Source organism: Armigeres subalbatus, unplaced genomic scaffold (genome assembly GCF_024139115.2).
Source record: "Armigeres subalbatus isolate Guangzhou_Male unplaced genomic scaffold, GZ_Asu_2 Contig1524, whole genome shotgun sequence".
Lineage (NCBI taxonomy): Eukaryota > Metazoa > Arthropoda > Insecta > Diptera > Culicidae > Armigeres > Armigeres subalbatus.
In genome coordinates this window covers 1-14,715 of record NW_026942313.1, presented here as the reverse complement: position 1 = coordinate 14,715, position 14,715 = coordinate 1, and positions in this window count along the sequence as shown.

The window sequence follows — 14,715 nt, the reverse complement described above, 5'->3', positions numbered from 1 at the left end:
AGTCCTAAATATTTAGCTTCGCTAGACCAATTAATTGGAACCCCATTCATAGTGACAATATGTCTGCTAGAAGGTTTCAAATAAGAAGCTCTCGGCTTATGTGGGAAAATTATAAGCTGAGTTTTGGAAGCATTCAGAAATTTTCCATTTTGCAAGTAAGTGGAGAAAATATCCAAACTTTTTGCAATCTACTACAAATGACACGAAGGCTACGCCCTTTGGCTGAGAGACCTGTGTCATCTGCAAACAAAGATTTTTGACACCCTGGTGGTAAATCAGGTAAGTCAGAAGTAAAAATGTTATACAAAATGGGCCCCAGTATGCTGCCTTCGGGAACACCAGCTCTTACAGGTAATCTATCAGATTTAGTATTCTGATAGTTTACCTGCAGTGAGCGATCTGATAAATAATTTTGGATCAGTTTAATGATGTACAGAGGAAAATTAAAATTCATCAATTTTACAATCAAACCTTCATGCCAAACACTGTCAAATGCTTTCTCTATATCAAGAAGAGCAACTCCAGTCGAATATCCTTCAGATTTGTTGAGCCAAATTAAGTTCGTAACTCTTAATAACTGATGAGTGGTTGAATGCCCATGGCGAAAACCAAATTGCTCATCAGCAAAAATAGAATTGTCATTAATATGAACCATCATTCTATTTAAAATAATCTTTTCAAACAGTTTGCTTATTGAAGAAAGCAAACTGATTGGGCGATAACTAGAAGCCTCAGCTGGATTTTTGTCCGGCTTCAAAATTGGAACAACTTTGGCGTTTTTCCATTTATCTGGAAAGTATGCCAATTGAAAACATTTGTTAAATAAATTAACCAAAAAGGATAAAGAGCTCTCAGGAAGTTTTTGATAAGTATGTAGAAAATACCATCATCACCCAGGGCTTTCATATTTTTAAATTTTCTAGTAATAGATCTCACTTCATCCAAATTGGTTCCCAACGAAGGGCCAAAACATTCTCTTGATTGAGAATGTCTTCGAAGCTTCGTGTAACCTGATCCGCAATTGGACTAGTGAGACCTAGACTAAAATTATGGGCACTCTCGAACTGCTGAGCAAGTTTTTGAGCCTTTTCGCCATTTGTTAATAAAATTTTATTTCCCTCTTTAAGCGCTGGAATTGGCTTTTGAGGTTTTTTAGAATTTTGTTAATTTCAAAAGGGTTTCGAACTGGGATCCAACTTCGAGACATTATTCTCAAAGTTGGTATTTCTCAGAATAGCGAAACGTTTTTAATTTCATTTTGCAAATCTCGCCAAATAACTTTCAACGCGGGATCGCGAGTTCTTTGGTATTGCCTTCTTCTCACATTTTTAAGACGGATCAGTAGCTGAAGATCGTCGTCAATAATAATGGAGTTGAATTTAACTTCACATTTCGGAATTGCAATGCCTCTGGCTTCGACAATTAAATTTGTCAAAGATACGAGAGCATTATCAATATCACTTTTGGTATCGAGAGGAATATCAACATCAAAATTCCTATCGATATACGTTTTATATAAATCCCAATCAGCTCTATGATAATTAAAAGTGGAGCTGATTGTATTATAAATGGCTTCTTGTGAGATTTCAAATGTCACAGGAAGGTGATCAGAGTCAAAGTCAGCATGAGTTACCAATTGGCCACAAAGCTGACTAGAATCCGTTAAAACTAAATCAATTGTAGAAGGATTTCGACTGAAAGAAAAACAAGTTGGTCCATTGGGATATTGAATAGTATAATATCCCGCAGAACAATCCTCAAATAAAATTTTACCATTGGAATTGCTTTGAGCATTATTCCATGAACGGTGTTTGGCATTGAAGTCACCAATTACGAAGAATTTTGATTTGTTGCGAGTCAGAATTTGAAGATCAGCTTTCAACAAATTCTTTTGCTGCCCATTGCATTGAAAAGGCAAGTAGGCTGCAATGAAGGAAAATTGTCCAAAATTTGTTTCAACAGAAACTCCCAAGGCTTCAAAAACTTTGGTTTCAAACGAAGAAAATAATTTATGTTTGATACGTCTATTAATGACAATGGCGACCCCACCACAGGCGCTGTCAAGACGATCATTTCTGTAGATAAAATAGTTTGGATCTCTTTTAATGAAGAGTCCTGGTTTTAAATACGTTTCAGTTATAATGGCAATATGCAGATTATGAACTGAAAGGAAGTTGAATAATTCATCTTCCTTACCCTTTAGAGAGCGGGCATTCCAATTGAGAACTTTCACACAATTATTTGGATCCATTGAAACGGAGTCCGATAACAATTTTTTGTGTGTACTTTATACCAACCTGAACAGCTTCAGGAATGGTATTTGCTTTGAACATTGCATCAATCATGTGATGCAATTGTTCAGTTAAAAAATCAAAATCGGAAGCAGTCATGCTACCTGAATCGGCAACATGACCGTTATTTTCCGTTGGGACATGGGTATAAACCTCATTTTGAGAAGAGAAATTTGGTCTACCAGCAGCGATGTTTGCATACGTAGGTACATTGGAAAATTGGAATTTACTGAAGTGCTTGCTACCCGTTGACGAGCAGCAAAATTTGTTTGTGAATTGTGGTGGGTATGAATTGCTCGACCGGTAACCGGTTTCGAAATTTGAGCGTTTGAAAAATTTCTACCCGTCGAATCTGGGATCCGATTGGAATTTCCCGTCATCAATTTTGCACGGGAATTCAAAACTTTTTGCGTGAAAGGGCATTCCCAGAAATTGGATTTATGATTGCCCCCACAGTTTGCGCACTTAAATTTATTGGAATCTTCTCTCACAGGACATGCGTCCTTGGCGTGAGAGGTTCCACCACAAATCATGCATTTAGCATCCATGTGACAATGTTTGGTTCCATGACCCCACTTTTGGCACTTACGGCACTGGGTGGGGTTTTGAAATTTCCCCAGGCCTGCGGAAATGTTCCCATGTAACACGGACATGGGACATAATACAGGCCTTTTCCAACTTTTCATATTATTTAGTTCACTTTTGTTAAAATGAACTAAATAAAATTCTTGAGAAATGCCCCTCTGGGAAGTACCAGAGTGGGATTTCTTTTCATCTTAATTACTTGGACTGGTGAAAATCCAAGTAATTGAGAAATTTCAATTTTAATCTCATCCAGTGATTTATCATCACTTGGGAGACCTTTCAAGACGACTTTGAACAATCGCTCAGTTTTGTCGTCGTATGTGAAGAATTTATGGCGCTTCTCAGTTAAATACTGAAGAAGACGTTTGCGATCGTCAAAGGATCCCGGCAAAACGCGGCAGTCACCCTTCCTAGCAATCTGAAATGAAACCTTGATCCCCTGGAGGTTACTCAAAATCTCATTCCGGAAGCCAGAAAACTCGGCAACAGATACCACAATTGGCGGAATCCTTTGCTTTTTCGCATGAATCGAATCACCTGGGCTAGAGGTATATTCGATTTGCTCAATATCATCATTAATCAAATCGAACTGATTACTCAGTTCGTTTGGAGAAGAATTATTTCCGATATTAGAGTTAGAAGGAATATCTGAATTCTCCAGCTTCCTTCTATTTTTTCCGCGCTTAGGCAGGACGGTCTTGAAACCTTGTTTCTTTGAAGGAAGTGGAGAATTCAGAGACTCCCCCTTCCTCTTGTTTTTATTAATGCTCATGGCTGAGCGTGGAGACGTGACCTTCTAAGAGGTTTTTTCCCAGAACGGTGTCCCTGCAGGATTACCACAGCTTGTCGGAATTTTACTTCCGCAAACGGGTCCAACGTAAAACGAAGGCACGGGTCCTTGCAAAGATCGTAACGGGATCAGTGGGTATAAATAGCGCTAAGAAGCACCGTTGAAATTAAAATAGCTTCGGGTAGTATTAAAAACTTCCTTCCGCAAAGAGAGAAAGAACCGCACAGCACGAAAGCACGATGCGGTCTGAGAACAAACATTGTTGAAATCGCTGTTATTCTGCCTAACGTCCACCCAGGAACGGCTTGGATAGTGACGTGGTGATCTATTCATTTCTATTCATTTCACACTTGCCGCTCGCTTGCTGTGTCAATCGAATCTGTATCTTCATTACTTTCATCTACTCCCTTTCGCTTTGAGTAGTATAATTATCACCGAAAAAAGCCAATAAATTAATTTAGATAAATGGTATTTACTATTATTTTTGTTGATATATACTTGAAACACATGATTGGAAAATTGCGTACTCTTACCCCACCCGATGCGCACTCTTCCCCACCGGTGGGGTAAGAGTGCGTTTTTCACATGTCTTGCAATAAGGGTTCTACTAAAACGAATTATAATAATTTCATTTTTTTCCACTGGATAACATATAGGAAGAGTAAACGAATCGTCGACATGATATGGTATGCAGAAGCTTGCTTCATAAGGGTTACATGATCGATAGTCGAGGTCTAAGTGCGTACTCTTGCCACACTCCACTCTACTAGATGGAATGTCATCTGGTCCAGGACTTTTATTATTTTTAAAACCGCGACGGAATTCACTACTCTCAAATGGTTTTCTCCATTAGGCTTATGCAGACCCAATACTTGCAAAATGGTTCTTAAGCCCTTCACAATCGTCTACTTTGGACGTTGTTTGAATTCCATTTGATATTAAATTTGGTGGTGAAGTATTTTTTCGAGCTAAAAGCTAAAAGAGCTAAAAAGAGCGTTGATATTCTTCCAAAGTATAGAATGCAAATTGTTATTTTTGATTTTAATTAGCGACCAGATTTCGAAATTCATCCAAGGACAATGTGTGTCTTTCATTTTTGCAGCTCTAGTTACCATAACAATGCAATTTGCAAGAAGTTCGTTATATTTGTCTATCAAATTTCCAATACATGAATTGGCATTTTCCACTTCTCTAATGCTTTGCAAATATGTTTTAAATTCATTATGCAGAGTATAATTGTTTCTCGAGGACGTTACACGATTGGTGTCAACAGTTAATTTAAACTCTGATTACACTGTCAAATGATCACTACTCAAGTAACCATTAGCACTATATTACGCCAAACCGCCATATAGAGCCAATATACGGCTATTTAAAAACTTTTACAAGCATCAAAGCTATTACAAGCATCAAAGTAGTACTAACCTTCGAAAAAATGTATGATTGCGAATACGAGATGCATCTTCAATTTTACAAATAACGTGATCTAAGATATTAGAACTCGCCGGTCTTGTTTCAAAGGTATTAGCGTAAACAAAGTTGAATGATTGTAATACAATTACAATTGTACGACATTATTATTAACTAAGAGATACAAAAATAAGAGTGGTTGCTAACACTGCTTGAAAGCCAAGCTTCTGATCGATCATAAAAGTGGTTAACATCGAAAGAGGGTGGACGATATACACCGAACCATGGATGTCGTAAACAATTTTATTCATATTCAATAGAACATGAATATGATGCATTCCTTTTTCAACAATATTAACAATTGCAAGAGCATTTCTTTAGTAAGCTGTTAAGTCTCCATTTGATGTTTCTCTACAACCAAAAACACATGAGAAACATGGAATGCCATACAACGCAGTATATTTTATTATTCTCTCACCCACACCTGTAATGTCTAAATGCACTTTAAGTTCATCCAAAGTTAATAAAATAGTATTAAACTTTTGAAGATCATTTATTCCTCGTATATGGGTCTACAGTGGAATATTTACTACTAAGTCTCCATTATTATTAAAATAATCAATAAGCCTATTCAGATTACGATTATTCACAAGGTATTTGACATGATAAAGTGTATCCTGATGGCAAAGTTCACTCATTTTATTCCTAATTGTTATTTATCACGTCATATACCTCGCAAATGCTCGTAATCTCAATAGGCTATTAGGCTCTGTCTTGTTTCTCGGCTTAACTCAAAGTGTTAAATTGCACTTAAAATTGACAGTTCGATTTTTTTAAAATAACCCTTCTTGCAGACGAATTAAGTCCTCTCCATTTAATTAAATGGAGAGTACTTAATTCGTCTTAGACGGTTGACTACATTCCACTAAAGGAGCTTAATATATTTTTCTTCTTGCAGAGTTCGAATTGTTCGATATTTTTTAAATAACCCTTTTTGCAGAGCAAGATTACTTTTAACAGATATCGGACAATTTTTGATATTAGATTGCACAATAGGACAGGAGTGGCCAAAACTACCAAAAGGCTAATTTTCGATTTGAGCGAGTAAAATGTGATGAATACACAGCTTATAACCTATATTTTTATAATCAGGACGGTTTTTATTTTTCAGATTTTTTTGGGAGGGGTGGGGGGCGTTCAAGCTAGCCCCTCCTAGAAATGATATTTTTACGTTTTTTGGGAAAACGGCCAGCTTTGCCATATTTTCGTCTCAAAAATAACATATTTATATATCGTTACAAAGCTCTTAAACAGATCTATGCAATAGGCATAATAATGTAATAATAGCTCCTTCCAGAATTTAGTTTTAAATAGTTTTGTAAAAGCATATTTTACGCAGTTTTTAACGAACAAAACAGTTTGGTACCCCGCAATACCCCGCAGTAAAACATCATGCACTATACTATTGAACGTTTAAGCTTTGAGGATCATGAATAAAATTCTGCCCAAAATCACAACTTTGTAAGACACATGATTTTTTAAAAATGCCTATTTTTGCCTTTCTCGTGTACTAAGTATACGTAGAAGCTATATGATTGCTCCAAAAGCATTAAAAAGAACGCCCAAACACTCATAGTGTTGTATACCGATCGACTCAGTTCGATGAATTGAGGTGATGTCTGTGTGTACGTGTATGTTAATGTCTGTATGTGTGTGAGCAAAAATTATCTTAACTATTTTTTAGGCACTTACCTCAACCGATTCACTCGCAACGAGTTTCATTCGTCAGACAACGTTGTTCCATTGCTCCCTATTAGAAATAGGCTGGATCGGACTATGGGCTCAAAAGTTATGGCCAAAATACATTTTCTTATAATTTACGAGAAAGATAACATTACCGCTAGGGGGATTAATAAGGTGTTTTGGTAAACTTCTTCTTTTTCAATTTCAATTCATCTGAGTTACTCAATAATGCCACTTCAATTGAAAATGGTGACGAACACAATTTACATAACATTTGAAGAATAACTAATTCAAGAAAAAATCAACTAACACATAAAAAGCGTCACGCAGTAGAAGGGAAGGGGTTCAAAATTTATAATTTTTACATTACTACATAATAGAAGCGAATTATAGATTTAACCATAACGTGTCATAAAGTGGTGGATGAGTAGTCACTCCTTGTCACAATACGTTTTTATATTTATGAATGAAATCTTATGGAAATATCAAATAAATGAAATTGCATTTCGTTGATGTCACAATATGACGCTAATTGAATCTGTTCTACTCTCCTTTGCTGGTTTAATAAGTTTTATTCAGTGAATTTTCAACACCAGAAGCTAATAGTGCTTTTTTGATCATTTTAGGAAAACTGTGTTGCGTCCATTTGTCTGTGACACGAATATACAGTAAAACCCTTTATATGACCAGTAGTATTTTATCCAGCATCAAGCGGGCTTATTGCAAGCCAAAAAAACTGACAAAATTCCGTTGGTTTTGTAGAATATGACTAAAATCGATACTATGCCAAAAATTGGTCCCATACCCCATTAAAGGCTCGAAAAAAATATTTTTCGTTTCTATCTATGTTTTTATGATTAATGCCACCATTTACTGCAGGATTCATAATTTTGGCCAAAAATACCTCCTTTTTTCCTATTGTGGATTGTTGGGTAGCACCAATCATTCTCATAACCTGGTGAACTTAATTTCAGAACCGTTATGGCCCCCATGCAATACAGCGGAACGGCGATGGAAACGGCAGAATTGACAGTTAGCTCATAATATTTTCTGTCAAATTTTCGTCCCGCTGAATTGGGTTTGGGGCTTTAGATGAAGGTAACAATCAACGAATTCAACCGACATATTTAACCGATTCAATCCGGATTTTTTTTCGCCGTATTTCAACATAACTTTTGGACATTCTGCTTCAAAAACGTATGCAAACCATGAAAAAGTAGAAATATGGGGTAAAATATTTTTTTGAGATCTTCTAGGGCTTCCAAATCTTCCTTGAGTTCAGATCTTGATGATCTACATAAACAACAAAGCGTTTTACGGGGCCTCAATCCTTATTTGAAGTTGGCATTGCTACTTGAGACATAATTAAACTATTTTTTATCAAATCGCAGTATTACCAAAACATAAACGGTACTCCAAACTATTCTTGAGTTCAGATCTTGGAGGTCTACAAGATCAACAGAGCAGTTCATAGGTTCCCGAGCTTGTGTAATAGTTGGAGGAGCCCCATGGAACATTATTACAGTAGTATATACAAAATACAAGACTCCTAGAATATCTACGGTACTCCAAACAATTCTTGAGTTCAGATCTTGGAGGCCTACAAGACCAACAGAGTGATTGATAGGTTCCTGAGCTTGTGTGTTAGTTGTAAAAACCCCATGGGACGTGATTATGTCAATATAGAAAAACATCCACATTCCCAGAATATCTACGGTACTCCAAACCTTTCTTGAGTTCAGATCTTGAAGTTCTACAACACCAACAGAGTGATTCATAGGGTCCTGAGCATGTACTTTAGTTGGAGCAACCCCTTGGGACATCATTACACCAGAATATGCAAATCACAGCATTCCCAGAGTTCCTGGGGTAATCCAAGTCATTCTTGAGTTCAGATACTGGAGGTCTTCAAGACCAACAGAGTGATTCATTGATTTCCGAGTTTGTGTGTTAGCTGGAGAAGCCTCATGGAACATCATTACACCAGTATATACAAAATACAATATTCCCAGAGTATCTACTGTACTCCAAATCATTCTTGAATTCAGATCTTGGGGATCTACAAGACCAACAGAGTGATTCAAAGGCAACTCAGTTTATGTGTTAGTTGTAAAAACCCCATGAGACATCATTACACCAGTATATGAAAATTGAAATATTCCAAGAATATCTACGGTACTCCAAACGATTTTTGAGTTCAGATATTGGAGGTCTACGAGGCCAACAGAGTGCATCATAGTATCTTGAGCGTGTGTGTCAATTGTAGAAACCCCATGGGACATCAATATACCAGTATATACAAATCATAACATTCCCGGAATATGTACGGCGCCATACATGAGTTCAGATATTGGAGGTCTAAAAGACCAACATAGTGATTCATGGATTCTGAAGCTTGTTTGTTAGTTGGAGAACCATCATGGAACATCATTACACAATTATATAAAAAAAATATTGTTAGTTGGAATTGCTCAAATGGACAACATTACGTACACAATACGTAAGTACGAAAAAAAAAACTTGTTAACAAACATCGCATCCACATTTTTTTCGTTCCTTTTATCATCTATAGTGTTGTAGAGGGGCCCTCCTTAGCCGTGCGGTAAGACGCGCGAGTACAAAGCATGACCATGCTGAGGGTGGCTGGGTTCGATTCCCGGTGCCGGTCTAGACAATTTTCGGATTGGAAATCGTCTCGACTTCCCTGGGCATAAAAGTATCATCGTGCTAGCCTCATGATATACAAATGCAAAAATGGTAACCTGGCTTAGAAACCTCGCAGTTAATAACTGTGGAAGTGCTTAATGAACACTAAGCTGCGAGGCGACTCTGTCCCAGTGTGGGGATGTAATGCCAATAAGAAGAAGAAGAAGAAGAAGAAGAAGAAAAAGAAGAAGTGTTATAGAATAAAGCTTGGTACCACGGCGTCTCTTGATGACCGGCTGGGCTATATATGTGAATTATTGCTACTCCATAATCGATCAGAATTAGAGTAAGTTGCTCCCTGAAGGCGTTGGTACTCTCATACTTACTTGTTTCATACTTATTATACATATTATATATTTTATACGATATGTTTACCCAAGTGTTTACCATTTCTATACGTATTGAAACCACCAAGGGGTATCATAAGATGACAGTCTAACCAATAAATGAGGATTGCGTACCAAGAACTGAATAAAGCTCGCAATACATTCAATCGACAATATAATTGGTTTCAGTATTGCACGGAAGTGGATGTTACTAAGACTTAGATTTATATGTAAGAGTAAAGTAATTTACGTATGAATAATATCACAAAATTTCATTTCGAATGCTTTTCTCCATACTTATCCCAAAATGAATTAAATGTAATAGCTAAATCATGTTGCTCAAAAAATCTCTCTCAGTTCCTCTGCAACCATTTGATGTTATTCTGCGAGATCGTCAACAGAAGGCGTTTCAGTAAAACTTTCGAATCGACATGTTAAGCTCTGGTGCACTGCTGCAAACATGCAGCACACTAGGAGTAAACTTTTTGAAAGCAGTGTACCAAAAGGAATCAATAGTTAAGTTTCTCAATAATAATCTTCTTCATCGAAAAAATATTTAGTAGACTAACAGGTATCATGTCATTGTATTAGTGGAGACCTCAAAGATCTTCATGTTGATCGATTTGAATATTGGGATCTGAGCTCAAAGATAGTTTGGAGTGTCGTAGATGCCGAGCGAATTCTGTGGCGTGTCTCTAATAGTGTAACCAAATCCCGTGGAGCTATTACAACTCATAAAAATAGTTGAGACATCGAAGATCTCTATGTGGATCGTTTTGAATATTCTGATCTGTACTCATGGATAGTTTGGAGTATAATAGATGTTCAACGAATTCTGTTATGTATTTATAATGGTTTAATGAAGTCTCATGGAGCTATTCCAACTCATAAAAATAGTGGGGACATCAAAGATCTTCTAGTTGATCGATTTGTAAATAGGGATCTGAGCTTGTTTGTAGTTAGGAGTGTTGTACATGTTCAACGAATTCTGTGGTGTATATCTTACTGTGTACCGAAGTTCCGTTGAGCTATTCCATCCGTAAAAATAGTTTAGACATCGGAGATCTTCATGTTGATCGTTTTGAATATTAGGGTCTGCGCTCAAAGACAGTTTGGAGTGTCGTAGATGTCAAACAAATTCTGTGATGTGTCTATAATGGTGTCACGAAATCCCGTGGAGCTATTCCACCTCATAAAACTAGTGGGGACATCGAGGATCTCTATGTTGATCAATTTGAATATTAGGATCTGATCTCAAGGAGAGCTTGGAGTGTCGTAGATATCGAAAGAATTCTGTGGTGTGTCTGTAATGATGTTACGAGGTATCCTGGAGCTATTCCAACTCATAAAACTAGTGGGGACATCGAAGACCTGCATGTTGATCGATTTGAATATTAAGACCTGTACTCATGGATAGTTTGGAGTGCCATAGATGACGAACGAGCTCTGGTGTGCCTGTAATGGTGTTACGAGGTATCGCGGAGCTATTCCACCTCATAAAACTAGTGGGGACATCGAGGATCTCTATGTTGATCGATTTGAATATAAGGATCTGATCTCAAGGAGAGTTTGGCTTGTCGTAGATATCGAAAGAATTCTGTAGTGTGCCTGTAATGATATTACGAGGTATCCTGGAGCTATTCCAACTCATTAAACTAGTGGGGACATCGAAGATCTGCATGTTGATCGATTTGAACATTAGGATCTGTACTCAAGGAGAGTTTGGAGTGTCGTAGATGTCGAACGAATTCTGTGGTATGTCTGTAATTATGTTACGAGGTATCTTGGAGCTATTCCAACTCATAAAACTAGTGGAGACATCGAAGATCTGCATGTTGATCGTTTTGAATATTAGGATCTGTACTCAAGGATAGTTTAGAGTGTCGTAGGTGTCGAACGAATTCTGTGGAGTGTCTGTAATTATGTTACGAGGTATCTTGGAGCTATTCCAACTCATAAAACTAGTGGGGACATCAAAGATCTGCATGTTGATCGATTTGAATATTAGGATCTGTACTCAAGGATAGTTTGGAGTGTCGTAGGTGTCGAACGAATTCTGTGGAGTGTCTGTTATGGTGTTACGACATATTCTGGAGCTATTCCAACTCATAAAACTAGTGGGGACATCGAAGACCTGCATGTTGATCGATTTGAATATTAAGACCTGTTCTCAAGGATAGTTTGGAGTGCCATAGATGACGAACGAGCTCTGGTGTGCCTGTAATGGTGTTACGAGGTATCGCGGAGCTATTCCACCTCATAAAACTAGTGGGGACATCGAGGATCTCTATGTTGATCGATTTGAATATAAGAATCTGATCTCAAGGAGAGTTTGGAGTGTCGTAGATATCGAAAGAATTCTGTGGTGTGTCTGTAATGATGTTACGAGGTATCCTGGAGCTATTCCAACTCATAAAACTAGTGGAGACATCGAAGATCTGCATGTTGATCGATTTGAATATTAGGATCTGTACTCAAGGATAGTTTGGAGTGTCGTAGGTGTCAAACGAATTCTGCGGAGTATCTGTTATGGTGTTACGAGGTATCCTGGAGCTATTCCAACTCATAAAACTAGTGGGGACATCGAAGATCTGCATGTTGATCGATTTGAACATTAGGATCTGTACTCAAGGAGAGTTTGGAGTGTCGTAGATGTCGAACGAATTCTGGTGTGTGTATGTAATGGTGTAATGAAGAACCGTGGAGCTGTCCCGACTCATAAAAATAGTGGGGACATCGTAGATCTTTTTATTGACCGACTTGAATATTAAGATCTGAGTTCAAGAACTGTTTGGAGTATCTTAGGCATTGAAAAAGATCTGTTATACTGCAAGACAGGTGCGGGATATTATCATAAAGCATTTCAATTTCAATTATTTAATCAGAATGTGGTAAAAAATGTTGTTGATTCCTTAAAACATCAAAATTAGAACTCAAGGATAGTTTGGATGCTCTAGATCATCCTCTAGATCATTTTCCTGGATGGAACAGTTAATTTTGAACATTTTTGCTGAAGAAAGCAAGGCTCTATCTCTTAAAACTGATTTTTGACAACTGATTTTCGTCTTGGGTCATATATGACCCATCCGGATTGAATCGGTTAAATTCAAAACCATTTGAGGCACCATACTAATGCTATTGCTTGATAAAGACTTTAAACTACCTGGAAAAGCTATTACTTTTATTTTATTTCAATGAATTTCCAACAAAATAGTCATTTCTAAATTCATCATTGATATGGAAAATAAATATTTTAAGCAATTAAATTAATGTGTGACTTCGAAAACGAGTTTAAAATTTGATTTAAGCCAAAATCTGCAATTTTCACTTGCCCTTGAGTTTTAATATACATGGGGCAAGTGGGACATATTTCAACAACATTTTCGATAGAGCCATTTCAACTGTTTTAGATTGATGTCTAGTGACAAATAACTTCAACACTCATATATCATATGTATATGAATCAGATGCAGTTTGATATCGTTGGTTTCGTTGTTAAAAAGCATTGATATAATTTTTGCTCTTCGTCCATCTTGCCCCGAGGGGGTGGCCATTCCGCCCCATATGATAAATATAGGCATCATATAAACACCTTTTTTGAAACCAGTTTATAAGGTACTCAAACGTCTTTAATCAGTGTTAATTGATACTTATGTAAAAGACGGGTCATATCAAAGGAGTTTCATGGACAAATCGGCAGAGTTCGAAAGAGTTTCACTGTTTTACAAGGATTACCGCTCAGGAGGCTTTTTATTGCAACAGTATCCATTGTTCTAAGCGTCGCACGTCAAATAATTGTTTTCGACGAAGGAAAACAAAATAAAAACTTTCGATGGTGCAAATGGTTGACTCAGCCATGAGTTTTCAGGTGCTGCGTTGGGTGCGTTTCAACTTACGATTAATTTGAATCGTTCATGAGTATAGAGATTCTGAGTTTTTCTGCCATCCATGTGAATGAATTTATCGCAGTGTCTTCCTTCGACGTGTACTTCAGATTCTCGAACTTGTCGTCACTACTATGGATTTAGTAACAAAAAAGCGGCGCGTGAAGGAGCGCATGGAGCATGGAGACGAATGGTTGCTCAAAAAAGTATGACAAAAGAAACATCTTTGTTGAAAAAAGTTTTGCGCCATCCAACCATATTATTGTTTTGTTGAGCTCTTAATATTAATTAAATATGAGTTGCAAATGTTATGTAAATTAAACCGTTTGATCGTTTTGTCACTCACCTGTTGCTGATCCTGTCGATTGTTTATTGGTCTGCTTGAACTGCGACAACGGTGTCTTGATGGGCGAAGTAGAAGCATTGTTAACGCCTTTTTCCACGCGGGGAATCAACAACTCACGGTTGCCTTCCATTATTTGTTTCAGTTATGAGCACTAATCTAAAAATATAACGAAATTAAATCAGTTTTAATTAATTTTGTAATTTATTTCTATTTGATTTCAATATTTTTATTACATTCTCGTAAGATTACATAACATACATATATAAAAAAGTGAAATATCTGACCACACATTGTTTCATAAAACGAAGTTTAATGACAGTGTCGTTTACCCTGCTATCAGCAATGCAGCCGTCATCCCATTATACATGCAATACTCTCGCGAGTTCCGCGCAATTATCTCACGGACTCGCGCGCAATCTGCTGCTCTGTTTTGAAACATTTCTTCTCTGTGTATTACTTCGTTGCTCTGACAGCGGGATAGGATGATGGAAGCGCATTGAAGCGACATCTACAAGAATTGATCTCATCGAGTAATTGCTTACGTACTTAAAAAACTATTTTAATTATGTTTTATTGTGTGTCGACTTTTGATGAAATTGATCAGATTTTTTTTGTAATCCTCCATGTAAAACGT